Source organism: Cetorhinus maximus, chromosome 9 (genome assembly GCF_964194155.1).
Source record: "Cetorhinus maximus chromosome 9, sCetMax3.hap1.1, whole genome shotgun sequence".
Classification (NCBI taxonomy): domain Eukaryota; kingdom Metazoa; phylum Chordata; class Chondrichthyes; order Lamniformes; family Cetorhinidae; genus Cetorhinus; species Cetorhinus maximus.
Genome location: NC_135887.1, coordinates 32,565,391 through 32,593,032, shown reverse-complemented (window position 1 = coordinate 32,593,032; position 27,642 = coordinate 32,565,391). Strand labels below are relative to the sequence as shown.

The window sequence follows — 27,642 nt, the reverse complement described above, 5'->3', positions numbered from 1 at the left end:
TATGCAATCAACTAGGATGCTGACTATTTTCCATTAATGGAAAAGGGGAAAATTAGCCTTTTTACAGATTTTTAAAAAGTAATAAGTATGCATGGGGCAATTATTTGGAATATACAGTGGACCATGCAACTCAGAAGGAGATAGATCTTTGATGTATGGCATCTCTATCACCCAATAGAAATAGTATATACCTTGTATTTTCCTCTTGCTTTCTATAGCAGAAGAGAGCACTTTTGAGTGTACCTGGAAGGTACTACAGGCATCTATGTAGAAAAGCATCAATTAATTGGTGGGGCAGGGTCTGGAATTCCAAATTTGCCACCTGATTTCCGCCAACCACCATTTTGATGGGCTCAGGAAATGTGGCGGATCACGACTTGACACGCAGGAAAACGGACGTCGGAACTGACACATTGCTGTCTACTTCAATTTTGTATTTTCTTGAGTTTGAAATTTTCAGTGAGGTGTGTTTCTGAAGCCTGTGTGAACCACATCAGATCAGAGGGTTCATCAACCATGGGGGAAGCCTGTTCTGGAGTCGGGAATCTTTTGACAGTTAATTTTGAAAGTTGGTGCCAACTTCACATGTAATAATTAGATGCTGTATGATATTTTAGGTATGTTTTTAATACAGTGATTGATAATAGGGCTTAGTTCTTAAAAAGTAAGTGACCATTAAATTAACCAGCATTGTGAAAATTTTCAGATACATTAGAGTACATTATCCACTTGATAAAATGCTCTTCTGCATTCAACAGTATTGCAATGTATAATTTGGACCCTGTGCTTTAATCTTTACACTGTTTCACAGTCCTGTCATCTACTCAGCCTTTTGAAGCAGTGGAGAAAATGGTCATCTGTTCCACTACTTCAGAAAGCGTTAATGTATTCAGCTCTAGAGGTTTTTGTTTACACAGATGTGCAGTGGAATATCATTATGAATGCTTGGCTGAGTCCCAGAGCCCCTAATGGATTTAGCTCAGCAGTGGTTGTGGACACAGCTGTCAGGAGGACTATGAGTTCTTTTTGCTTGACAGTTTGCGAGCAGTTAATAGAATTAAAGATTTTTGAAGAGGTTTTTGAATGGCTGTTTGTTTATTTTGATCATTCTATGAGTATCTCAAAGATTTCCAAATATTATTATAGGGCTCATGAGTTCTGTACATTGTGGATACTGGGTGAGTGGGCATGGGGATATAGAGGGGAATTGGGGGTGGGTGGAGGTGAAGAGATTGGGGGCTAGGGTGCCTAACATTTGTGTACAGAATTGGGCCGATGTCCCACGGAACAGAACCAGGCCTTCTAACCTGCTCACCTCTGTTTCTACCTCGGGCCTGCTTTGGGAGGCAGAGTCCCTGATGCTAACCTGCCCCCCGCACCCCCCCCCCCCCCACCACCCACCCATACACGGGGTGAAAATATGGTGTACGTGTGGGATGAATTAGGAGGAAGGAATGCAACGTCGGGAAGTGGCTGGACTTACAATTCATGCCTAGAGGGGAAAATCGTTCCCACTTTTCTTTTGTTCTTTTTCCTCATCCTGCTGCCCTTTCATTTGCTCAAAACCTATTACTGTGCATATTTAATTTTCCCCAGTTCTGCGGAAAGGCCATGGACTTGAAACATTACCTCTGCTTTCCTCTCCACAGATGCTATCAAACTTGCTAAGTATTTTCAACATTTCCTGTCATCATTTTAATGTTAGTTAGGACCTGGCTGTTTGGGATAGCATCTGAGGACATTCAGACAAATTTTAATTAGGATCAAGTGTGCATTAATGCCATATTCCTGGATTAAGTGAAATTTTTATTGTTCCAAATATGATGCATTTAATGATTGGGAAAGAGGCACTCTGATATTTAGGCAGCATTATGTGACTTATCTAGCCAGCTCTCTTTGATGCATACTATGTACATGTCAGGATATAGAACTACAATGCCCATCTACCTGTAGTGGCAATGCCGTCTGGCAAGGAGATATCCTAGGACTTGGAACCCCTGAGATGGCCTCAACTCTAAGAGGTTTATGATAGCACAGCTAAGCACTGGCATCCCTGTCTCTCAGGTACCACCTAAGTATAGCCTTAGAGTAGGTTAAAGAAAGCACAGAGAGGCAACAGGGGTATGACAACAGTAATAAGCACTTGATGTAAATAAATCTGTATGTAATAAAACTGTTTTGTGATGTGTCCTGTGTTCTGAAGGAAGTTGACCTGTTTTTTATGTTTGAGAGGATGCTGGAAGGGCAGTTCTTTCTATGCCTTCTGACTGAACTTTTGCCTCATTAAGTTGACCTCTACTGAGTCATCAGCGAAGGGGAATATTCTCTAGACTCTGGTGAAAAGGGTTAATCATCTCCAGTTTAGTGCATATTCTGCTTAATTTTCTTCTCCTCCTGATCCTGTTTGCCTCCATTATAAATATGTTAATGGGAATACCCATGGTGAACCCCATTGTAAGTACATGAAGGGTGAGAAACAATAAATTTCCTTGCCAGAAAATGCAGAAAGACAATTTACAGAATCCTTTTTTTATCCTTTCATGGGATCTGAGTGTTGCTGGCAAGGCCAGCATTTGTTGCGTATGCCCAGTTGCCCTTAAGAATGTGGTGGTGAGCTGCCTTCTTGAACTTCCACAGTCTACCTGATGCAGATATACCAACAGTGCTATGAGGAGGGAGTTCCAGGGTTTTGACTAAGAGGCAGAGAAGGAATGGCAATATAGCTCCAAATCAAGTTGGTGTGTGGCTTGGAGGGAACTTGCAGGTGGTTGTGTTCCCATGCACGTGAACATGTATGGTCTTTGAGTATAGCAACGGGAACTCAAAATCTGTTTGTATGTAGTTGTTTCTTGTTCTGTTAAAGCACTCACAAATATCCCTGTTGTGCTTGTTCTTTCTCAAAAAATTGCATAGCTCTCAATTTACGAGGTGAATTATAGTAAGACTGAGGTGCTTCCACTGAACATGAATTCATTCATAGTTAATATACATATGTTCAATTGAACTTGAATTGAACTTCCAAAGAAAGGGATTAACTAGGCAAATGTATTGTAGCTCATGTTTGTCAAGTAGCAGATGTTAATACTTAGGAAACTACTTTGACAGCTGAAATATCCCACTTCTTCCCCTCCAAGGTAAAGATAATGCAATCAAAATGAATAGATGGTCCAGCTAAACTATATTTTCATAACACTGTCAGTTGAGATCTCTCTGCATTGTGCCTAGGGCTGGCTGTCCCTGTAGATGAGTCAGGTGGGGTGGGAGGTGTTCGGGATGTCTCCTTCCACGTATTATTCCGTTCCCCACCGCAAGTTTGAAGTTAGTCTCAAAGGTCACATGATTCATATTCATTCTTGTAAATGGAAAGGTTAACTGGTCTTGATGTTTGCAAATCTGTGGAACAAGCCATATTTTGGCTTTTGCATAAGTCATACACCTTTTACTTTCATAGAAAGGGAAATGGATCATGGGATCTAGCAATAGTAAGAGCTATTTTATTTCTATTTCTGAGATCTCTTTTTGCAAAGATGAAGGAAAATCTAGGGAGGGCTTCCCAAACTGAATGCAAATATTATGGAAAAGCAGAAAAAAAGTATAGATTTGTCTGTTAAGACCTAATAAACCTGTTAAATGATAAGAATCAACTTATCCTGGAATTGATGTGACAAGGGGACAGCAACATTCGCAGGTATCAGAAAGGGACTCAGGGTAATCCCAACGACTTTCAGAAAATGGGACAGTACATCACTGACAACAGCAGATAGTGGCATAGGAACACAGCTTTTATACAGAATTAATCACAAAGAGAACAAACTAACCCAGTAAACCCTGCTAACATGATTGTATTTATCACTACTGGAAAACAGATTTTATATAGTCCAATGATTCTGTAAATGGTATGCCAGATAGCAAGTTCTACAAGTTCCTCTGGAACAATATAAGAATTTTGACTTGTAACGTTTGTATAAATGCTAAAAGATGCTGCAACTCAGATCAAAGGTAATTCTATTAAATTTGTAAGTGATGTTCATATACACTTAACAAAAACAAAAATACCTGGAAAAACTCAGCAGGTCTGACAGCATCTGCGGAGAGGAACACAGTTAACGTTTTGAGTCTGTATGATTCTTAAACAGAACTAAGGAAAAATAAAAAAGAGGTGAAATATAAGCTGGTTTAATAATTTATATAGATTTTTCTTTTCCCACCTATTTCCATTATTTTTAAATGTATTTCCATCCATTGTTTTATCTCTACCTTTTAGCCTATTTCGATCCCTTCCCCCCACCCCACCCGCACTAGGGCTATCTGTACCTTTATTATCACATTCCTTGGATAATATCACTAGCTTCAACACCTCTTTGTCCTTTTGTCTATGACGTCTTTTGGTTATCTCCACCTATCACTGGCCCTCTATCCAGCTCTACCTGTCCCACCTCCCCCTTAAACCAGCTTATATTTCACCTTTTTTCTATTTTTCCTTTGTTCTGTTGAAGAGTCATACGGACTCGAAACGTTAACTGTGTTCCTCTCCGTCAGACCTGCTGAGTTTTTCCAGGTATTTTTGTTTTTGTTTTGGATTTCCAGCATCCACAGTTTTTTGCTTTTATCTTCATATACACTTAGTCTGTCTTAAAGCACATTACTCATTGAGTGAGCTGGGAATTGAATTGTGTATTTCACCTTATCTCAGAGAGGTTGGAGATTTGTTAATGAGCGTTGAAGTCCTGTGGAAGTAGATACTAAAGTGTTAAAACAACTAAGATTGCAAAAGTTTTTATCTTATTAGATTTCCATGCCATTGTATTTATATTGTTTAATCTTAGAAAATATGAAGAGAACCTGCACTGTTGCCACATGTCAAGCTAATGTTGCTGTTTGATCCTGATATTTTGACAGTCCTATCTTCAAATAAATTAGGGGTTTAATATGAATAGGTCTTTCTGTACTTTTCAATTTTTCTTGGCTTGCTCGGGGTGGGGGTCGGGGGAATGGTGGCTAAGTGATGTGATATTCAAATCTAAAGAACACTTGAGTGTTCAGTTTACTTATTTTAAGTGAAGTTTAAGCTTGAGCAGAAAAAGAAGCTGACTTATTACAGGCATTGTTGTAAATTCAAGGCATATTAAATCTTTTCTTTACATTTTATTTATACAATGTATTACATGTCTAATATTTTTCTGGTGTAAATTTTTTTGGTGTTACATTAGTTATTTCAATTATATGAATATGATTTAGCATGTGACATTTTCAATCAATTGAAAAACTAAAGATAGAGTGAGAATCTCACTTCCATTACAGCACTCAATGTACTGTAGTGACAAATAATGAGAAGAAACCGGATTAATTAAAAAGGAGGAAGGGAGAAACCAGATAAATGCAGGCCTCTTTTTTTAGTATCAATTGTAAGGAAGTTACTGGAGTTTTATTAGTGAAGACAGAAGGTGGAATTTTCTGCTCCAGAGACCAAGTGTTGTGGTGGGTGGGATAAGTGGCGCATTTCCTGCTGTGCAGTGTGGCCGATTTCATGCTTGGAAGCTTACTAATTATGCATCTGTGGGCATCTCACCGAATCATATGGCAGGGCGGGCACTGATTCGTCCACCTCGCTATACCTCATGGACTCAAAGGTCCTGGCATCATATTTAAACGTCACCTGAACATACACATTCACTCTCTGCAGCCCAGTTGTGTTATCGCTAGTTCCTGAGATGGCTCCCAGGAGAAAGAAGACAGTAGCCCCATGGTTCAGCTATGACCCCCTTGAGGCTCTGATCCGAGTCATCTGCCAACGCTGGGATGTCCTCTTCCCAAGGCATGAAACCTGGAGGTCCACCAAACTCACCTCGCTAGTGGTTGCAGAGGAGATCTGTGCCTCGGGCAACTGGCATCGAAATGCCCTGCATTGCAGGAAGAGGATAGAATGCCTGATCTCACCTGGTCTGCTACGGCAAGTTAACCTGCTGCTCACTCCAAACTCTCACTCTCATAATGGTATCATGCACTGAAAAGATTGCACTGCTCAGGGTTTTCATACAATATTAGCAGGGGTAGATATCATCACTGTCTTACTGACACTTTAACATCACCATAACCTCATCTATCATACTGCACAAGCACACATGCTTCCCAATCTCTGTTCCATCCCTTCTCATCACATTCCATCCATTTGTCTTCATGCAGGCCAAGCTTGTCGACAATAGGAAGAAGAGATCCCAGCTGTGAGGAGAGACAGCCGACATCCAGGAGCTCACTTGATTTGAGGAGGATGCCGCCGAGTTGGCAAGGGAGGACAGGCGATGCAGAGATCGGGCTCTTCCAGAAACACAGTATGGATGAACTCTCCATGAGTTGTTCACATCCTGACATTCACAGTGAGTGACATGCAATGTAGTATTCTGGCCGCTCATGAACTAAATTGACCTTCTGTCTCTCTCAGGCTCCAGCAGGCTCAGACAGAGCTTGAGACAGACCATAAGTCCCAGCCCCCTGACCACCTCAGAGGAGAATGCTGAAGGTGCTTCTGATGAAGACGCATCAGTGTTCACCTGCACCCTCCACCAGCACAAAGACACACGCCTCAATAGGTGCTAGATTTGGATTAGGCTCGGTGTCACTTTCTGGACAACACCTCACAGACACATCTCCATAGCAGTCAGAGGCAGTGACAGCCCAGGTCTCTGGCACTCGGGGGGACTGCTGGAGAAGAGGCACCTGCTGAGTCTGAGTTAGATGATGAGCCTTTGGAAACTGCCATCACTAATGTGCTGGAGATGCAAAGACAGGTGGCAGAACATCAGGCAGAGTTGTGAGAGGCAGTCAGCAGACTGGAGCGAAAGATTGAGGAATCCGTCCGTGTTCTGTCTGTTGTTGTGGCTCTGATGTGCAAGCGTATCGAGGTCACGATGGGAAAGGTGGCAGTCACCTTGGAGACCTTGGTCCAGCGTGTTCTGCCGGATCTGCGCTTGGACCAGCACTCCTTCGCTCTAGGCATTGGTGAGATCTATCAGTGGCTAGGCAAGAGGGTGATGGGGCACCTTGACCTCACTCCAGGTGCCCCTTCCCCTCAAGGAGTCAGGCAGGGGCCCTTGGGTACACAAAGGGAGGAGGGCCATCAGCTGGACACTCTGGGGCCTCCCACCCAGGCGACTCTGAGTGTGTTTGGCCAATCCCAATTTCCTCTGCCTGTGATCCCATCAGTGCCAGCTGAGGGAGTGTACCTTCCTCACAGCAGGAGACCCAAAGCAGGCTGGGGTCCTCCAGGCCTCAGGCCTCCAGGACGCCCGCCAAGGTCATACAGACAACAGGGCATAGCAGGCTGCCTCCACTTCTGCTGCGGATGTTGGGATGCACCTAATGTAGCAGCACACGGAGAAAAATTAAGAAATTCTGAGATCACTATGGTGGCACATGTGTTCATTCACTTTAGATATCATGCACCTTTGTCATTAACAGGAAATATTTTTACAGTGGTTTCATCATTTGAATGCATTGTGCATATGCATTTATTTACCCTCTCTTATTGAGAGGGTGACCCAAGTCCCACTCCATGATTGTCTCCCCTTGTGAGCCTCAGATTCATGTGACCTTTAGCAGATTCACGTTAGTCACTCACCCCGTGTGTAATGTAGGGGAGATGTGTGAAGCTCTTTCCTGAAAGTGAGTGCACATTGACTTTTGAACCTTTAAGCCTTGCAACGCACCATAGAGTTATGTGTGCTCATGTGTCTTGGAGGGTTAAAAGTTATGCTGTTTCATCAACACTGAGCTGTCTTCATTGTAAGTGCAAAAGCACATGACCTGTACCCATTATGGTTTCAACAACCATGTGCAAATCTCTGTAGCTACAAAAAGTGTCTCCTTCAAGCGGCAATGACTGCACAATGTGCAGTTAAGGCAGGATTTGCGCTGGTGTGTTTCCTTTCACTTCCCACAGCGGCTATATACAGCTTTGGCTGCTGACCTTTCCAGAAATTGGGGCCTAGCGATCCTTGAAGGTCGCAGCTCCAAGGCCGAAGTCTGACCTTGCTTGAAATGCCACTGCTTGTAAAGGCCTTTCCAATCATTGATATGGTGCTATGGGACAGGAGAAATGCACTCGGACCCTACTCCTCCTTGAACCTTGTGGTTATCAGTGTGTTATGGCCAAGTCTTCTGTATCATGCCGCTGCGAGGGCATTCTCACATAGGAGATGACTATTATCGCCTTCTTCAAGTTCCTGCCCTTCCAGGTCTTCATCGTCCGAGGAGTTCTTAGCCCATTCCATGACTCCCTGTGGCAAATGACCTCCCCTTTGAAGCACCAGATTTGCAGGGCGCAACAGACCACGAGGATGCAGGACACCCTGTCTGGAGAGTACTGCAGAGCCCCACCTGAGTGGCCCAAATATCGAAGGCATATCTTCAGAATGCCAATGGTTTGCTCAATGATGGATCTCGTCACGGAGTGCATCGTGTTGTATCTCTCCTCCAAGGCACTTTGAGGACGACCCAAGGCTGTCATGGGTTGTCTCTTCAGTGGGTACCCCTTGTCACCGTGCAGACAACCCTGTAAGCACTGCAGCCCTTCGAATATCTGTGGCATCTGGGAGTGACTCAGGATGTACGTATCGTGAGAACTCCCAGGGTACCTGGTACAAAGGTGCATGATCTGCTTCTGATGATCGTTGACCATCTGAACTTTGATGAAGTGGAACCCTTTCTTGTTAATGAAAATCAAGGGCTGATGCCAGGGAGCTCTTGAAGTGACATGTGTGCAATCGATTGCACCATACACTCTAGGGAAGTCTGAGATCGCTGCAAATCCCAGAAATTTAGCAGCCTGGCTAGCTTCATCCATTGTGAAAGTTATATAATGATGAGCCTTACTGTAAAGGGCATCCGTCACCTCCTTTATACATTTATGTGCAGAGGCTTGAGAGATGCTGCATAGATCCCTTGCGGATCCTAGAAAGAGCAAAGACAATGAGTACGGCAGTGACCTTCAGGGGCACTGGCAGAGGATGGCGTCCTAGTTCATGCGGTGTCAGATCTTCCTGCAGAATGTGGCAGAAATGAGCCACCACATCTCTTGACAAACGTAGATGCGCATGGCACTGTCTCGCGCTCATCTCCAAATTGGAGAGGAGTCTTCGGTATACCCTTGGTTGTGCCAGTCACTCCGTAGGATGGGTTTGACCTCCTCAGCCTCTGGTTCTTCATGGGGCTCCCCTGGACCATGCACTTCAGCCCGGGGCTCTTCTCCACGCTGTGCTAGGTGGCGCTGGGCCCTTCTCCTCCTGAATCTGAGCACTGCCATCAAGAAGGCAGCATTGAGTGCAGCCTCCATTTTGAAATCCTCCTCCTCCCTGTGGACAGATAGATCCAAGAGATCAATGTAGCTTGACCAGCTATCGCAGACCTCCCACTCCCAGCCAGAAAGCCACAGGCATGCCCTTGTGCTGCACTTGCGCTAACTACCTTTCCCTGTTCCAACCTTGCAGCTGAGGCACTCCCTCACAGATCATAGGTGCCTGAAAAGCCACCTGAACAGCTTGACGTCTCAATTCCATAGAGGATGGAAGAAGCTTCAGCACTGCCACGCAAAGTTAACCCTCTGTAAAGCCATTCATATGCTGCCCGATTAGGATTACAGATTACCCCAGCTTTACACTTCTGGAATGACTGGATGCCTTGTGGCCTGTGGCCCATGGCCCATGTAAATTGGACAGTGCACTTTACAAGGCTTCATAGAGCATCTTGCAGATATCCAGCAGCTGTACTCCCTTAATGGCTGGCTGCCTCTCCCCTTCTTGCTTTTCTCTGACATTTAAATGCTCAGTAAGACCACCTGTAATGTGACTCCAATAGCCATTGCAATCTCACATTAAAGCAAGGCTTTTTATGGTTCCTATAGTGGTTCCAACTATAACATCCCAATAAGGTGTTCATGAGTTTTATCAGGTGAGCCTTCATCTCCATGTTGAGAATCTAATAAATATGAGGGTGCCTCCTGAAAGGGTCCCGGAGTCCTGCCGCGGACACCTACCAACTTGCCCCAGCCACCTCTCGTGGAGATTTTGTGCCAGTTTCATTTTTAAACTGTCATTGATTCGGGGTCTCAGGATGGTGGTGCTGCACTTCTACTTCAAGACCAGCTTTGACTGTCCCTCTGTCATCGTTCACATTCCTTCGATCGTTCTGGAACCCCATGATGTGCAGGTAGACCTCTCTCTGGTAATTCTCCACCCTCCCCCCACTAACCCTGGAGCCCATAGTAATTGTTGTTGACATTCCTGCCCTGCCCCCTAAACCCATCACTGTGGATGTCCCCATGCTTCATGTGGACGTCACCCCTCCCCATCTTGAGGCTGTCTGCACAGTCACAATACAGAGGAGACCCCCCCCTAACACCATGAGAGCTTTGAGTGCCCCCCCACCTTATTACATTTCCCCCATTTGCAAGCTGTAGATGCCTCCCCAGAGCATGATCATTCCATCTGCAGCTCAGTACTGAGACAGCCACCTCAGGACCACTATATGTGAGGTACTGACCACACCCTGCACTAAAACTGTGCATGATCCCCATTGAGCACACTGGCCTTACCCAAGCTTGGACTGAGGCTGCAGTGTACGTGCCATGCATAGCCCTGTAGCAAGGTGCATAAAGCTCCAGTACTGCCTTTAATCTCTGAACCTGACCTTTTGGCCTCAATTCCCAGGATTATGACTGCCTGTTACTCAGTCCCCCCCGTTTCCTTCAGGACCGAACTCACCCCCCACCCCCCAAAGTCATGAGTCTCTGTCTAACCCTTCCCTCTTGTGCAAGCCTCACCACCCCACCCACCCCACCAGTCATGGGTCTGCATACCACCCCCTCACTTTCCCTAGTCATGAGTCTGTGCGGACCCCCTCCCTCTTGTGCCCTACAGAGCCCACCCACCCCCTCCCTCCCTCTTGTGCCCTACAGAGCCCACCCACCCCCTGCTGAGTCTGCATGCACCCCTTCCATGTCGGGCTCCAGCTCCCCCACTCCAGTCATCCCTTTGCCAGTCATCCCTTTGCCTGCCATCCTCCCCCCTCCACCCCCATTGTTGGATACTTTATTGAAGGCCATTTTAAAATCCAGATGAGTTACATTTGTTGTATTACAATTCTCTCTGTTACCTCCTCAAAAAATTCAATAAGGTTGGTCAAGCAAGATTTTCCCTTTTGAAATCCATGCTGACTATTCATTGAGGATACTATGGAGGTGATCTTTGTGATCAAGATGATATTGGATTGTAAGTTCCGCTTGATATTGAATAGGACACAGTTGTGAAAAGTCTGATTCAGCTGGAGACAGTGACTGATGAGTTTGTGGCATTGTTGAAGACGACAGCATTGGTTTTTCTGATGTTTAACTGGGGGAAGTAATTACAAAGGTTGAGAGTTTGTGGCCGAGGCTGAAGATATTGAGTCTTGCCAATGTTTAAGGGAAGGAATTGCAACTCATTCACTCACCTCTTCCATTGCTGGCCAGTAACCCTATTAACAGATCAAGAATTAAGGTTACTCTAAATATCTCAATGCTTACTTCTGAATAACTTTCATGTCATTCATAAACTCATCACAGATAATTTTACTGAAATCCTAAGAATGACAAACATCACTGTCTGGTGCTGACATTTATAGAAGGCTTTGCACCTGAATTTTCCTCCCACTACCATTTTGCTCAAACTGCCATGGGGGCAACATGGCCTGAATCACCAAATTTCACCTCAGCTTCTCCCCATACTCCTGACATCTTTTCCTCCCTTAAGCACTTCATTTTTGCTTACCTTTTGCACCTCTCTTTTAAATTTCATTGTTTTCCAATACCTTATGCCACCTTCTCCACTGTGATGTCCTCCCTCCCTTCAGTATCTGAATTGAGTGACTCTTCCTGTTTAGTGATTTCGTCCTACACCTCAAATCCCCTAATCTTGCTAAGGACATCAAGGGATATGGACCGAAGGCGGGAACATAGAGTTGAGTTGTACATCAGCCATGATCTAATTGAATGCAGAACAGGGTCGAGAGGCTGAATGGCTTAATCTTGTTCCTATTTTTGTAAAACAACATTCATTTATCTTTTAGGCTGCATACTTTTGAAAGGATATTGAGACAAAAGAGAAGACAGTCACTGTCTTCTGCCACTACCACTTCTCTTCCAGGAATGCCAATCTTGAAGAAGTACGTTTGTCTCTTTTGCCCTGTTCACCTTCATTGCTTTCCATTTTTCTCCTGGTGTTTGACAAGGTGTTTACCAAAGCTCGCTTTTGCAGCCATATTTCCTTCCTCAATGACTGTCTCTGTCTCCGACTTACCCCACATGGATTCCAATTGAAGTACTATCCCTCATGTTTCAAATCCACCCAGGATTACAGGTATCTCTGGGACATACAACGTTCCTCAGACTGCTGTTTTCGACATCCTGAGATCCACACTCAGTACCGTGCGCCGCCATATTAACACACTCGACCTCTCCCTCCAACAGCACTGACTCATCCTACCTCAAAGCTGCCTTTGTCCCCAGTTTCATTTTATTATTTGTCTCATCTGATGCTTTAACAAGAAACTTTGTCTCTTCCTTTCAGGTGCTAAGGAACGCAAGCTCCAACAACTCATTGATACCAACGCCCACCCAGCTACCTCCACCCCTTCCTGCCCCTCTGACCCCATCCTCTCTTCTAATCCCAGCCCTTGCCATGTATTCATCATACCCTCCGGCCTTCCCCTATGATGCTGAGCATTCAGTACTCAGCAAAGGACTTAGTTTCATATACTAATGCCCTCATCTCAATGAATTCCGGCCTTGGCACGATGCTGAACTCTTTTTCAGCCACCTTTGACTCCATGCTCACTTCTTTGGGCAGGAGTGCTTCTCCCGTTCAATGGATCCTTTCTCCCACCTCCAGTATTCTCCCTCCGCCTGGACCCCTCTCTCTGGCCCCTTACCTGCTCTTGATCGTTTCATTGAGAACTGTCGGTGTGACATCGGCCATTTCAATTTCTCTGCTCCTCTCACCCAGCCTAACCTGTCTCCTTCTGAACTTGCTGCACTCTGTTCTCTTAGGTCCAGTCCTGACTTTGTTATCAAACCTGCCGACAAGGGTGGTGCTGTTGACTGGTGTGCTGACCTCTACCTCTCAGAGGCCAGGCGCTAACTTTCAGACACTTCCCCATACCTCCACTTGGACTATGACCCCACCACTGAACATCAAGCCATTGTTTCCAGGATTGTCACTAACCTCATCTCCTCTGGAGATCTTCCCTCCACAGCTTCCAACCTCAGTCTCCCAACCCCGGACAGTTCGCTTCTACCTCCTTCCCAAAAATCCACATACAGGACTGTCCCGGTAGACTAATCGTGTCAGCTTGTTCTTGCTCCACGAAATTCATTTCTTCCTATCTTGACTCCGTTCTCTCTCCCCTTGTCCAGTCTCTTCCCACCTACATATGCAATTCCTATGATGCCCTACATCTTATCAAAAGTTTCCATTTCCATGGCCCTAACCACCTCCTCTTCACAATGGACATCCAATCCCTCTACACCGCCCCCCCCAACTCCCACCAGGATGGTCTCAGGGCTCTCCGCTTCTTACTTGAACAGAGATCTGAACAATCCCTATTCATCACCACCATCCCCCGTCTGGCTGAACTTATTCTCTCATTGGACAATTTCTCCTTAAACTTGTCCCACTTACTCCAACTAAAAGGTGTGGCTATGGGTACCCGCATGGGCCCCAGTTATGCCTGTCTCTTTTTGGGGTATGTGGAACATTCCTTGTTCCAGTCCTACTCAGGCCCCCTCCCACAATTCTTTCTTTGTTACATTGATGACTGTTTCGGTGCTGCTTCATGCTCTCATCTGGACCTGGAAAAAAATGATCAATTTTGCTTCCAATTTCCGCTCCATCACCTTCACATGATCCATCTTCGACACTTCCTCTCCCTTCCTTGACCTCTGTCTCAATTTCTGGTGATAGAATGTCCACCAATATTCATTACAAGCCCACCGCCTCCCACAGCTACCTCGACGACAGATCCTCGCACCCTGCGTCCTGTAAGGACTCCATCTCATTCTCTCAGTTCCGTCGCCTCTGTCACGTCTATTCTGATGATGCCACTTTCCAAAATGGCGCTTCTGATGTGTCTTCCTTCACCAAGGTTTCCCACCCAATGTGGTTGACAGGGCCCTCAACCATGTCTGACCCATCTCCCATGCCTCTGCCCTCACACCTTCCTCTCCCTCCCAGAATCATGATAGGGTCCCCCTTGTCCTCACTTTTCACCCCACCAGCCTCTGCATTCAAAGGATCATCCTCCACCATTTCCGCCAACTCCAGCATGAAGCCACCACCAAACACATCTTTCCTCACCTCCACCCCACCCCCACACCCCCCACCTCCCACTATGTCGGCATTCCTAGGGACCGTTCCCTCCGGAACAGCCTGGTCCACTCCTCCATTACCCCCAACACCTCATCCCCCTCCCACGGCACCTTCCCATGCAATTGCAGAAGGTGCAACACCTGCCCCTTTACCTCCTTCCTCCCTCACAATCCAAAGGCCCAAACACTCCTTTCAGGTGAAGCAGTGCTTCACTTCTTCAATTTGGGCTACTGCATTCACTGCTCCCAATGCGGTCTGCTCTACATTGGAAAAACCAAACGTAGACTAGGTGACCCCTTTGCGGAACACCTTTGGTTTGTCCGCAAGCATGATCCAGACCTTCCTGTCGCTTGCCATTTCAAAACACCATCCTGCTCTCATGCCCACATGTCTGTCCTTGGCCTGCTGCAATGTTCCAATTAAGCCCAATGCAAACTGGAGGAATAGCACCTCATCTTCCGATTAGGCACTTTACAGTCTTCTGGACTTAACATCGAGTTCAATAATTTCAGACTATGAACTCTCTCCCCCATCCTCATCCACCTTTTATCCCCTTCTTTCAATACTGTTTAATTCTTATTTTTTTATCCACTTATTTTTCTTTATTTTCATTTTTATTCATTGTTTTATCCCCACCTTTTAACCTATTTTCGATCTTTTTCCCACCACCGTCCCTTCCCCCTATCCCACCCCTACTAGGGTCATCTGTCACTTGTTCATGTTGTTCTTTCAAGAATGCTTACCCTTGGCCTGCTATTACGACATCCTGCTTTTTGATCTTAATGCCAACATCAGCACCTCCTTTAGCCAGTACCACTACCATTAACACCCCTTTATCCTTTTGTTCATGACATCTTTGTCAACCTCTCCTTTGCCTCCACCTATCGATGGCCTTCTATCCAGCTTCACCTGCTCCACTGCCCCCCCCACAAACAGTATAAATTTCATCACATTCGTACTTCTCTTTAGCTCTGAAGAAGTCATACAGACTCAAAACATTAACTCTGCCTTTCTCTCCACAGATGTTGTTAGACCTGCTATGTTTTTCAAGTATTTTCTGTTTTTGTTGTAGAAGACAGTTCAGGTTGGCTCGGATGCTGCCTGGTGTGTGAAAATGCAATTTTAGGCAAGGCTTGAAAATTTGAAACTACTGTATTTGATTGAACAGATAGGATTTTAGTGTTTAAAATTATGGAAGGGCAGAGTAACTAGTTAGACGTTTTCCAGTGGTTGGGAGTCTGTAGTGAGGGAACATAAGCATATGATTAAATGTAAGAGCTTTAGAACAAAGAGCAACACAAACCTTTTTGCGCCATAGGATCGTATAATGTGGAATGTACTGCATGAGTTGGTGTTTGCAGCAGAGATCGTGTCAAATAAATTAGACAAATGGATGAAAGAAAGGGGAATACAGGGATATTAAGAAGTTAACATGCAGGAACAGCTGCAATTAGGAGGGCAGATGGTATGTTAAACTTTATTACAAGGGAGTTGGACTACAGGATGTCTTGTTATAATGATATAGGGCATTGGTGAAGCCACGCCATGGAGTACTTTGCGCCGTTTTGATCTCCTTATCTAAGAAAACATATATTTACCTTAGAGGTGATGCAACTAAGGTTCACTAGATTTATTTCTGAAATGATAGGGCTGTCCTGTGAGGACAGATTGAGTAGCATGGACCTTTACGAGGGAATTTTAGCAGGCAAGGGAAGGCAGTTCTGGTGTGTTTCAGGCCTTAAGTTCATTGAACCCGAGCTGTACTTCTCTGTTGTCAGCCACAACAGCATAAGAGCAGCTTATGCATTTCTATTTGCAGCTCTGATGAGGACCAAGAGCAGGAGCAACACCCAGCAGCACCATCTGCCTTCTCCTCAGCCATATGCTGCTCCACAGGGCTGAGAGGATGGACAGAGATCCAGCTCCAAGGTAGTGAGACCCCCAATACCTGATCTACAGGTAGATGATCAGCTCTCTCAACATGTCAGCACCCAGTGCCTCAGGTTGCTCAGGCTTTCATGGCAGGAGTCTCCTGGAAGACAACCTCCTTCCCAACATAGACATCCAGATGGACATTCATTCCCAGTGGCCATCAAGGTGACTCACCTAACGGCTACCACACCCACCTCTATGCCATGTTGGGTCTCTGCCTTTCCCTGAAGCTGTGTGCTCTCTTCTCCTGCGAGGAGAGAAAGCAGAGTTAGAAATGGCTCATGTGTAGCAGAGGGAAAGACAACATGTATGGAAGCTGACTGTGAGATATTGGTGCGAGAGGGCAATAGGATGAGGGTGAGTGTGAGTATTGGCTGTTCAGATGCGGATGCGAGGAGGTACCTACAGAGAGCAATGAGTGGAGCTGCAAGGTGTGTTCTGAGGAGTGTTGTGCACGAGTGTTGAGAAAGTCAGAGCGTGGGGCTTGGCACCTGAAAGTTTTATGCCAGTCACATTTCTTTCCCTCCTGAGGACCTTCATAAGAACATAAAAACATAAGAAAAAGGAGCAGAAGTAGACCATTTGGCCCCTCAAGCCTGCCCTGCCATTCAATAAGATCATGGCTGATCTGCCCGAGGCCTCAACTCCTCTTTCGTGCCAGCTCCTCGTGGCCCTCACCTTCTCGATATTCAAAAACCTATCTACCTCTTTAAATACTTTCAGTGACCTAGTCTCCACAACTCTCTGGGGTAGAGAAATCCAGACATTTACTACCCTCTGAGTGAAGAAATTCCTTCACATCAGTTTTAAATGAGTGTCCGCTTATTCTGTAACTATGTCACCTAGTTCGAGATTCCCCACTAGTGGAAACATCTTCTCAACATCTACCCTGTCAAGCCTCCTCAGAATCTTGCACATTACAATATGATCACCCCTCATTCTTCTAAACTCTAATGAATAAAAGCCTAACTTGTTTAGCCATTCCCGATAAGTCAACTCCTTCATCCCAGGAATCAGCCTAGGCGAATCTCTTTTGAACTGTCTCCAATGCCAGTATATCCTTTCTTAAATACGGGGACCAAAACTGTACTCAGTACTCCAGGTGCGGCCTCATCAACACCCTGTACAGTTGTAACAAGACTTCCTTATTTTTAAACTCTAACCCTGTAACAATACAGGCCAAAATTCCATTTGCCTTCTTAATTACTTGCTGCACCTGTATGCTAACATTTCGTGTTTCATGCACAAGAACACACAGATCCCTCTGTGCTGCACTTTTTTGGAGTCTCTCTCCATTTAATTAATAGTCTGCCTTTTGATTCTTCCTACCAAAGTACATGACCTCACACATACCTACATTAAATTCCATCTGCCAAGTTTTTTGTTCACTCACTCAACCTATCTATATCTCCTTGCAGATTCCTTATGCCTTCATCACAACATGCCCTCCCATCTATTTTTGTATCGTCAGCAAGTTTGGATACATTACATTGATGCCTCCTCCAAGCCATTAATACAGATAGTAAATAATTGAAGCTCTAGGAATGATCCTTGTGGCACTCCATTAGTTACGTCTTTCCAACCTGAAAAAGTCCTATTCAGCCCGACTGTCTTCTGCGTGTTAACCAATCCTCAGTCCATGCTAATACATTACCCCCAATACAGTGAGCTACTATCTTACACAATAATCTTTTATGTGGCACCTTATCAAATGCCGACTGGAAATCCAAATACATTACATCTACCAGTTCCCCTTTATCAACTCTGCTTGTTATATCCTCAAAGAAGTCTAGCAAATATGTCAAACATGATTTCCATTTCACAAAACCGTGTTGACTTTCTTTGATTACATTAAGCTTTTCTAAATGTTCTGTTATTTCTTCCTTAATAATGGACTCTAGCATTTTCCCAATGACAGATGTTAGGCTGACTGGCAGTCTCCTGCTTTTTGTCTCCCTCTCTTCTTAAACAGGGGTGTCACATTAGCGGTTTTCCAATCCACTGGGACCCTCCTGGAATCCAGTGAGTGGAATATTTCAACCAATGCCTCTGCTATCTCTGCAGCCACTTCCTTTAAAACCTTTGGATGCAGGCCATCAGGTCCTGGCGATTTGTCTGCCTTTAGTCCCATTAGTTTGTAAAATACTTTGCCCCTCATGGTAGAGACAATTACAAGATCTTTCCTCCCATTAGCTCCTTGCTTATCTGATATCTTTGGGATGTTTATAGCATCCTCCACCATGAAGACTGATGCAAAATATTGATTTAAATTATTTGCCAATTCCCTGTTGTCAATTCTCCAGTTGCATCCTCCAAGGGTCCCACGCTCACTTTAGCCACTCATTTTCTTTTTATTTTCCCCGTAGAAACTCTTGCTGTTTGTTTTTGTATTTCTCGCCAATTTACTTTCATAATCAATTTTCCCTCTCTTTATTAGCTTTTTAGTCATCTGTAGCTGGTTCCTTAAAAAAATTCCCAATCCTCTGGCCTAACACTAGTTTTGGCTGCTTTGTATGCCTTAGGTTTTGATTGGATACTCTCCTTGACCACCTTTGTTAACCATAGGCGGTTCATCCTTCTCATAGAGTCCTTTTTGTCCAGGATAAATTTTTGCTGAGCATTATGAAATATCTGCTTTAATGTCCGCCACTGCTCATCCACTGACCTTCCCCTTAGCCTATTTCCCCAGCCTGCTTTAGACAATTTTTTTTTATACCTCTGTAAATCGCTCTTATTTAAGTTGAGGACACTGATTTGAGACCCGAGTTGCTCACCCTCAAACTGAATTTGAAATTCTATCATATTGTGTTCACTACCCCCTAGAGGATCCTTAGCTATGATATCTCTTATAATCCCACCTCATTATACATTACTAGGTCTAAAATAGGTAGGTTCTGCAATGTATTGCTCTAAGAAACAATCCCTGATGCACTCTACAATTTCGTCTTCCATGTTACCCTTGCCAATCTGATTTGTCCAACCAATATGCAGACGGAACATGACAATTGTAGTGCCCTTCTTACACACCTCCATTATTTCCCGATTTATACTTTGTCCTACAGTGAGGCAACTCTTTGGGGGCCTCTAGATGACCCCCACCTGTGACTTGTTCCCTTTGCTATTCCTTATTTCCACCAAACTGATTCTACATCACAACCTATTGCACCTGTATCACTATTCACCACCAAACTGATACCTTCCTTTATTAACAAAGCTACCCCACCCCCTTTTCTTTTTTGCCTACTTTCCCAGAATGTTGAATACCCTTAAATATTGAGTTCCCAGTCTTGGTCACCCTGCAGCCACATCTCTGTAATAGCTATCAAGTCATATTCATTTATTTCTATTTGTGCTGTCAACTCATCTATCTTGTTACAAATACTGCATGCATTCAGATAAGGAGCCTTAAGCTTTGACTCTTTACCATTATTATTCATTCTGGTTCCAATTTCTGTTGCACTCTTCCGCTTATATTTTCTGCCCCTTCCTGTCATACTCGGATTACCGTTCATCTCTTCACCACCCTGCACCTCTGCTGTCTCGTTTCTTTTTGATTTTTTTTAAGCTTCCCTTGAATTGAACCCTCCCCCTCAACTAATTAGCTTAAAGTTCCATCTACAACCATAGTTATATGATTTTCCAGGACACTGGTCCCAACATGGTTCAAATGAAGCCCATCCCAATGGAACAGCTCTCTCCTTCCCCAGTACTGGTACCAGTGTCCCATGAATCAGAACCCATTTCCCCCACACTAATCTTTGAACCATGCATTTACCTTTCTAATCTTATTTACCCTACACCAATTTGCATGTGGCTCAAGTAATAATACGGAGATTATTACCTTTGTAGTTCTGCTTTTTAATTGAGCATGGAGATGCTCATGTTCCCTCAGGAGAACCTCTTTCCTAGTCCTACCTTTGTCGTCATTACCTATGTGGACCATGACAACTGGATCCTTCCCCCCGCCACTCCAAATTCCTCTATAGTCCAGAAGAGATGTCCTTAACCTTGGCACCAGGTAGGCAACACAGCCTTTGGGACTCTTTGCTGCAGAGAACAGTATCTATTCCCCTAAATATGCTTTACCACTAGCACTACAACAACAACATTTCCTTTTTCTCCTCCCACTTGAATGGTACTCTGTACCATGGTGCTGTGGTCAGTTCGCTCATCCTTCCTGCAGCCTGTGCCCTCATCCACACCGGGAGCAAGAATTTCATACCTATTGGACAAGGGCACTGGCTGAGGCTTCTCCAAAACTAAATTCTAGACCCTCATACTTGCCTCACTTGCAGTCACACCCTCCTGTCTCTGACCACTGTCTAAATTTCACGTAATTAATCTAAGGGGTGTGACTGTCTCCTGAAACAGTGTCCAAGTAGCTCTCCCCCTCCCTGATGTGGCGCAGTGTCTGCAGCTCAGACTCCAGCTCATCAACTCTGAGCTGAGGTTCCTCGAGTTGCCAACACTTGCTGCAGATGTGGTCACCGTGGATTGCACCGGCATCCACCTGTGCCCACATACTACAGCTTCCACACATTGCCTGCCGAGCCATCTCTATTCTATTTAATTAACTTGGATGGTAAATATTTTAAAAGGGAATTTCTTACCTGTGCTCTTTGGCTATAATAACATCTCCTGAATTCAACCAATTGGCCAATCAAAAGAGACACGGAAGAGATACCACTGATCACCTACCTATTTTCCTGTGATGTCACACTTCGGCTCTGACAGGTAGAAACAGGTTGAAGGGGCTCTCTGCTGCTGGTTTTTATCTCCTACTGCTGCTGCCCTTCTCACGCAGATCCGCTCTCCATATGAAAAACCTCCAGCCGCTCAGCCCCTTGTGCCGGGCCGTACACGTTAATTAACCGGAGTGGAGCGTTCTTGTACATTACGTCTGCTACCAGGAGTCGCCCGCCCACCACCTCCTTGACCTCGGAGACGGTGAAGTTGCCTCCCCGCAGCAGAATACCCAGGCCGGAGGAACGAGAGTCGTTTCCGCCCGACCAGATCGATGGCCCGTGGGACCACCATCGTGACCATTGCTTGTAGGAGCTGAGGTGCGGTATCGCACACTCCTGCAGAAACAACAGGTCAGCTTTGACCTTGGCAAGGTAGTCCAAGGTCGCAACACATCGCGTAGTAGATTTAATGCTACGCACATTTATGGATACAATCTTTAAACCCATATTAAAGCATTTATTCTCCTACCAAACCCACTGTCTCTGAGAGTCCCAGACCTTTAGTCTGCTCCTTCATACCCGTAGTGAGCTCAAATTCCTTCACTTTGGATGGGCTGAGGTAGATCTCCTTGGCCGTGTTCTGCTCCAGTGGCATCTGGAGGTTCACGTAGTGAGCGGATTTTGAGATGACCTTTGCTGGAGAAGCTTCTCCAAAACTCACCCCCTCTGGGGGGTTGCTGTTCCCGGCTTCCTGGAGCTGGGGTGCGATGATTGCCTCACTGCTCCCAGATTCCAGGGGCTGTGGTGCACTGGCCTCCTCAGGTTGCAGGCAAAGTTGGGGTGCGTTGGTCTCCTTGTTGTCTCCAATTTTCTGGAGCTCGGGTGTCTCGTCCTCCAACGCCCTGGAGCTTTGCCGCCTCTTCTGTCGGTGCCGCTCTGGCACTTCCTCATCCGAAGAGCTGCTGCCCTTGTCATCCGTGTCGGATGGGAGACGCCTCTTGCCGCTTCTCTGGGAAACGCCTTTGCTTCTTCTTCGCTCCCTCTTACTTTTCTTGTTCTTCACCGTCCGCCACTCCCCCTGCTGCTTTTCCACTGCTGCCTCCTCCTCCATTGATTCGCTGTCCTGAGGACTGGAAGGTTCAGGGGGTGGTGCTGTTGATTGGCTCTCTGTTGCCTCAATCTCTTTCTCCACCTTGTCTCTCTCTGTGTCCTCCTTTGTCCCGTTGAGCTCCCTGGGGGCCTTGGTGGTTGGAGTGACACGGAACATTTCTTCTGCTTCCCCGTGGTCGGCTTTGGCTGCCTGTGCGTAAGTACGGCAGCGTTTGGGGCAGGTCCTGTAGAGGTGACTTGCCTCGCCACACAGGTTGCAGCACTTGGCCTGTTTGCAGTCTTTTGTCTGGTGCCCTTCCTGTTTGCAGATCTTGCAGAGGGAGGCGCTGCAGTTGGCCGCCACATGACCAGCCTTGCCGCATGAGCGGCAATGCTTGGGTTGCCCAGCGTAGACCAGGTAGCCACGGTTTCCCCCGATTGCGAAACTGGAAGGAGGGTGGAAAATGGCTCCCTTACCATCGGTCTTTAGCGTGACCTTAAACAGGCGTTTGCCTGTCCAGATCCCCAAGTCGTCTCGAATCTCAGTGCCGCTCCCCACCTTATCGAAGTACCTGGTGAGGAAGGTGACCACGTCGGCGACAGGGACGAAGGGGTTGTACACATGCACCATCACCTCACGTTCCCGTTGCAACGGCAGAGAAAAGTGCGGCTCCGCCGTCAGGATCTTCATCTCCGGCAGGTCTCTCTTCTCCTCGAACACCCTCAGGAGCCGGACGCAGTCTGCCACTTGCTTGAACGTGACGTCAAAATAACCACCTTTGCGGGAGTCGTGCAGGGTGAAGATCTCCGTAGCTTGGAAGCCGCACGCCTTCAACAGGATCCTCCTGGTGAAGAAGCCCCGATCCATAGGTGATCCTCCTTCGTCGCTGTGGTTCACCGTGACTCGGACGGTGATAGGTAACCCACGGTATGAATTCGGATTGCGATTGGTTTTCGCCCTTCCATCCCGACCTTGCCATGGCAGGACCATGGTGTCGCCCCTGCAACACTACACTTGATCTTAGCCAAGAGGCCGAGATCCGCTCTCCATATACTCAAGTCCCAGGGTCTTCCTCTCACACTCTCCTCTAGGTGTTGCTGACTGCCTGTCCCAGGGCCCTCTTTTGCACTCTCCTCACGGTGCTGCTGACTGCCTGTCCCAGGGTTCTCCTCTTGCATTCTCCTCACAGTTTCCTCTTGGTTTGAGGGTTCACACTGACCTCGTTGGTCTCTTCCAGAGGATTCCCATTCTGCAACTAGATCCATCATTTTCACAGGGATCATCTGCTCAGAAGAATGAGGTGATCATATTTAAATATATAACATTCTTTAAGATGGCTTTACAGGCTCGATGCTGAGAGGCTGTATATCTAGGGGTCATAATCTCAGGATAAGGAATCTTATATTTAGGACTGAGATGAGGAGAAATCTCTTCACTCAGAGTTGTGTGTCTTTGGAATTCTGTACCCCAGGTGGCTTTTATTGGTATATTAGCTGTTTTTAATTGTATGCAGGTGGTGAACATTTACTCAGGATCACTTGAGCCTCTACAAATAGACACAGACTGAAACTGTGGTTGTCAAACTGTGTAAAGCTTGGCTTCACCGATTGGCTTTCTGTAATAGAACAATGGCTATGGATGATCAATTGATGAGACTGAGGTTGATAGATTGTTGGGCTCTAAGAGAATTGAGGGATATGAGTTTAGGGTGGGAAAGAGGAGTTGATATAGAATTTCAGCTATGATCTCATTAAATGACAGCTAATTTGAGTGGTCATATGGCCTACTGTTGTTCCTGTTTCTTATTTTTTATAATATGGATGCGAGGCACATACGTGGAATTAGTACCATTACTCTGACCTGTTTCTGTGTTGTCTATTTCAGCACAATTCTCTGTTTAAAAACAAATTTTTAAAAATTGCCTTCAATGCAGCAAATGCGATGTGTCATGGCACTCAAAGTTTAGGCTCCGATCTGACTCGAAAGAGAGTAATGGAAGTTGGGCAATAATTGGTAAGTTTCAAGAGGGTTTTTGGAAGGTATGCATAACATATCGATGTGATCTGGTAAGTGGAAATGGGGACTTCAACTAGGGTGGTTTGAGTAGACTGCTGAAGTAAATAATATCTAGACTTAATTGTAACAACCAGAAGGTGCCTTTCTCTTCGGTGTTAAAGCAGCTATTTACACTAATCACAAGATTTTAATTTTTTTTATTCATTCACGGGATGTGGGCTTTGCTGGCTGGGCCAGCATTTATTGCCCATCCCTGGTTGCCCTTGAGAAGGTGGCGGTGAGCTGCCTCTTGAACTGCTGCAGTCCATGTGGTGTAGGTACAACAATAGTGCTGTTAGGAAGGGAGTTCTAGGATTTTGACCCAGTGACAGTGGAGAAACGGTGATATATTTCTGAGTCAGGATGAGTGACTTGGAGGGGAACTTCTAGATGGTGGTGTTAATTTAGTTAGTTAAATAAATCTGCCAAAGACTGTTAGGAATCCCTGGACCATTGTAATGCTAGGTTACTGAGTCACTATTCCATGAAGCTCATGTTGTAATTCCACTATGAAGCTCATGCTGCAATTCCACCAATGATGCTTCCAAGATCACGTTATCCTTAAAGCCATCATAAAAGTTCCAGCAAAATCAAAAATATAAGTGTAAATATTGAAGATAAGCACAGCTTGCATTTATATAGCACCTTTCACAAACTATGGACTTCCCAAAGCTCTTTACAACCAAGGAAGTACTTTTTTAAAGTCACTGTTACCGTTTCAGATTTGTAACATGTGCAGTATGTATTTTGTTTTTGCATTTCTGCATAAAGAGTAATTTATATGTTGTATTTTATTTTTATGTTGTTTTTGTTAAAAGGGTGCTTAAAATTCTGTAGCTCCTTGAGGAAAATTTCTGCTGCAAACCCAGCCAAGTTATCCGGCATGAGAAAAAGATTCTGCCAAGGCATGTGGAATTCTTAACCTCAGTGTAGTTATTTTAATATCTTTGCATCTGCTTATGCATGGTTTGTGGGAAACAATATAATTATTTTTAAAACATCTAAAAATATTGATGTGGTGATTTATGTTTAGGAAAAAACTACATTTCAAATAGTTTTAAAGCTGTTTTCCTTGTTAAATCTGAATGCTGCATGTGCTATTTACGGCAATTGTCGCTACCGAACACTTTGTCTCACCCGCCTCTTCAACTAGTTAAGTGAAGAAATTAGATGCTAAGTGTCACTTCAGTATTAAGTAGCCACAAACGATGCCAAATGTAGCAATATCAATATTATGGTGTTGAGAAACTTGTGTGAATTGGCACCAGTTTTCTAATCCCATCAGTTTGCAGTTTGTTAATCCCTAAGCATTTCACATATTGCATATTTATCTTCAAAGCAATTTGTTTAAGGAATTGAATTTAATAGAATTATATAATCCCTATGCATTAAAAGATTGAGGTGAAAACAGTGAATGCTGGAAACATAGGATCTGTTTTGAAATCGTTCATCAGAACCCATGACATTTGTCATAATGTAGGCTCAGGCAGTGACTCCAGTAGGTTAATAATATGGGAAACTGGAAAGAAAACAACAGTAGAGAGAAAAGTTTTCATCATTAGGCTGGCCATCTTTTGGATGTGATAGTATACTAATGAGGTTACAGAATTGTCACTTTGTCCTTGCAACTGAATTACTGTGAATCAACCCTGTATTTCCTTTGTCTAATAGTGAAAGATAGCAAAATAAACAACTTGTACTGTAAGGTTATTTGAGATGAGTTCTGCAATTTGTGTTATTTGCTATGTTATTGATAAAACATCTCAATTTACATGAGAATGTACGAAAAGTCAGGGAGGGGGAAAAGCATACTGCTTTTCAAATTTTGTTCTAGAACACCAATTTTCCCATCCTAGCATCTCAATATGTTTTAAATGAATAACAACAACATAGCACCTATAACATAATGCAACATCCCAAGGTGCTTCACAGGAGCATTATAAAACAAAGTATGATACTGAGCCACTTAGGGGGATGTTAGGACAGTTGACCAAAAGCTTGCCCAAAGAAGTAAGTTTTAAGGAGTGTCTTAAAGGAAGAATTTGAATCATAGAAAGGGTATGCCTGAGCTTGGGGCATAAGCAACTGAGGACATTGTCACCAATGGTGGAGCAATTAATATTAATGATACACAAGAGGTGCGACCTAGCAAAGTCAGTTCAAGAGCAATTAAAGATGGGCAGCAAATGTTTTCCTTGCTAGCAATGCCCACATCCCATGAAAGAATAAAGAAGAAAAAAATCCAAGAAATTTCAGAAAACAAACTGCTTTCTGGCACAAAGACTTCTCTGGCTTGACTGGATGGCTGTATCAGATTTCACACCTTCTCTCAGTACAGAGCTGACTTCAAGACATCTCCCCCACCACAACTCAGTTCAACACCTTTCCTTAAATATCCTTTTCCCCCTTTCATCACATGTTCCATTGTCCTCAGCACCTCTTTGAACTCAACTTTTCAAAAATATAAACATCTTCAATGTTTTCCTATTGCCTCCACTTTTGGGTCAAATAAAATTTAATAACCTACCCTTGTTTACTTATGAAACCTTTGTAAGTTATAAAAGTCCCTTAAACTCCCAGTTGAAATTTAACGGCTGAAAAACCAAGTCCCTACCTATCTCCTAATACAAAATTTTAAAACCCAACTTATTCACTTGTAAATCCAACTTCACCATAGCCTCTCATTATCAATGCATGCATCTAGACATTTACCCTTTTATCTCTCAGCTCTCACAGGCAAGCTGTCTCTATTAACCTTCCCCCAGTTTAATGAATCATGAACACACACACACACACACCCTTCTTTACAGAATGCCACCATATTCCCAAAATATTAAAAAAAAATGCACCCGTCTTCACACTGTTGCCAGGGAGAGGGATGGAGTCAGTAGCGAGGGAACAGGTTGGAGCAGGGATGAAAACAATGACTTCAGTCTTCCCAATATTTAATCGAAAGAAATTTAGTTCTGAAAGGGACCATTACCCCAACATAAAACATGTGCTTTTGGAGAAAAAAAAAATCTATGGGCCACCAGGTAATGTAGGAAACATAGTGACCAATTTGCACATAGCAAGCTCCCACAATGACCAGACAATTTGTTTCATTGATGTTGATTGCTGGATAAATATTATCCAGGACACCGAGGATAGCTCCCCTGCTCCTATTCAAAATAGGTGTAGGATTTTTTACGCCCACCTGATAATGCAGACAGGCCTCGGTTTAATGTCCCATTTGAAAGACAGCACCTCCGATAGTGCATTTCCTTAATACTTAGTCATTAGTGCTTCGCTGAAATGTCAGTCTAGATTTCTGTGCTCAAGTCTGTGAAGTTGTTCTTGAACTTACCACCTTTCTTTCAGCACAGAGAATCAAGAGTGCTACCAACTGAACCATGGCTGATAATTCTAAGGAAAAAGTTGTGTGAATCTTTGAAGATGCTGAAATAATGGGGGCCATTTTAATGATCTAATTTTAAGCTACAGAGTG

The 27,642-nt window shown here is 44.6% G+C and overlaps 1 protein-coding gene across 1 annotated transcript in view; it reads left to right on the top strand.

Moving 5' to 3' along the window:
- Positions 1 to 27,642, top strand: part of tmem132e (transmembrane protein 132E) — an 841,056-nt gene that overhangs the window by 182,890 nt on the left and 630,524 nt on the right. The gene's annotated exons all lie outside the window — the stretch shown is intronic.